Raw genomic sequence first — 2,045 nt, forward strand, 5'->3', positions numbered from 1 at the left:
CATGAACCCTTTTTCGGAAAGTTACAAGAGGTTACACTACACCAAAATGAGGAAGTAAATGAACAAAGCAGATGACACGAGGTCTGACAGGAGGCCTGATGCAAGTGAGAGATCCAGGGGCTCCTGGGATGCAGGTGAAGGATGACTGAGTGTGGTTTCTGTGCAGCAGGCAGAGGGCTCGGCAGGCCAGCCTGGAGTTGGTCAGAAGCTTTGTGAGCAACCTGAAGAAGACAGTGATGAACTGCCTTTTGTGCTTGAACATATTGAGAGGAGATTCAGACATCTGGGTGAGGGCTTAGGGGTTGAATTCGTCATGAGTACAAAGAAAAGTATGGAGAAAATTTTAATGGAAGATAATTATAAACGGCCACAGGGATCAAAAAGTTGTGCAAGAAAGGACAAGTAATAACTAAGCTGCAAACAAAAATTACACTCATAATTTTGATCAAACCAAAACTGCCATGCTCACTTCAGGAGCACATATACTAAAATTGGAACAACACAGAGAAGATTAGCATGGCTCCTGCACAAGGATGACACGCAAATTCGTGAAGTGTTCCACATCTTTTTGGGAGTTCAAGATCTGCATATTAACTACTATATATAAAATAGATAAACAACAAGTTTCTTCTGTACAGCACAGGGAACTATATTCAAAATCTTATAGTAACCTATGATAAAAAAGAATATGAAAATGAATACATGTATGTATATGTATGACTGAAACATTGTGCTGTACACCAGAAATGGACACATTGTAAACTGACCATAGTTCAATTTAAAAAAAATGAAATTGTCATATGAAGCTAAAGAGAGGATGGGGGATTACAGAAGTGTGTGGTGTGTGTATAGGAGGAGATAAGCGTGAAAGAAACCTAAATTCTCACCATAGAGGAAGCAACAGATGAGACTAAAATTGAACTACCAAGAAGCAGTAGTATAAATTTAAAATTCAGAGCTGGAGGTAAATATCAAAATAACTGAAAAGGAGAGGCGACTTGACACAGTGGACTGACCTGGGGCTGAGGCAGCAGTGGTTTTTTTTGTTTGTTTTGGTTTGGTTTTTTTGGTTTAAAACAATAAGAATTTGTTCTCTCTTAGTTCTGGGGACCAGAAGTCCACAATTAAGGTATTAGCAGGAGCATACTCCCTACTGAGGCTCCAGGGTGGAATCGCTTCTCGGTCTCTTCCAGCTTCTGGTGCCTGTCGTCATTCCTTCACTTGTAGCTGCCTCGCTCCAATCACTGCTTCTGTGCAGCAGCATTTTTAAAAGGACTTGCAGAACCACCTGGCTCTGTAAACCACAGTCACATTGAACTTCTGAAAAAATTAAAACTTTAAACAAGAGAACTATTTAGACACTAGGCTCAACAGCTTTCTAATTGCAAAGAGAAAAAAGAAGGAGGCAGGTATTAGTCAGCCTGTGCTGTCAGCAAAATACCATACACTGTGCGTCTTTACCAACGGGAACCTGAACTCAGCAGTTCTGGAGACGGGAAGCCTGAGACCAAGGTCCGCTAGGGTCAGTTCCTGCTGAAGGCTCTCTTCCCGGCTTGCAGATGCCCACCTTCTCACTGTGTCCTCACATGGCCTCTTCTTGTAAGTCCACAGTCCCATTCTGATTAGGGCCTTACCCTTACACCCTCATTTAACCTTAATTGCCTCCTAAAGACTCCACCTACAGATACGGTAATACTGGGGGTTAGGGCTTCAACATCTGAATCTGTGGGGGGACACAATTCAGTCTGTAGCAAGGAGTCAGAATTGACTTTGATCCAGTTGGAGTAACTAAATAGATGGGATGTCACCACAAAGATATAAAACATAGGTGGGGGGAGGGGGGACAAATGGCCAGTCAACTGGTAATGATAAGTTCCAGCTTAGGCTAAGTCTGCAGGGCCAGTGGGACATCTGAGAGGAGCCATCCAACGGGTGATGGTACGTAGGAGTCTAGAGCTCAAGGTCCAGGTCAGAGCTAGAGACAGCAGTTACAGATAGTAGATAAACCACGGATTTTCTGGGAATGGAGTAGGGTTAAGAGGAGA

General features: G+C 43.0%; 1 non-coding gene across 1 annotated transcript; it reads left to right on the forward strand.

The window, feature by feature from the left end:
- Positions 1-461: 461 nt before the first annotated feature.
- LOC116155524 (U6 spliceosomal RNA) lies at positions 462-568 on the forward strand. Its single transcript, XR_004139410.1, has one exon. It is a non-coding gene; the product is annotated as a U6 spliceosomal RNA (small nuclear RNA).
- Positions 569-2,045: the final 1,477 nt, after the last annotated feature.

The sequence above is a fragment of the Camelus dromedarius genome, chromosome 12 (genome assembly GCF_036321535.1).
Source record: "Camelus dromedarius isolate mCamDro1 chromosome 12, mCamDro1.pat, whole genome shotgun sequence".
Classification (NCBI taxonomy): domain Eukaryota; kingdom Metazoa; phylum Chordata; class Mammalia; order Artiodactyla; family Camelidae; genus Camelus; species Camelus dromedarius.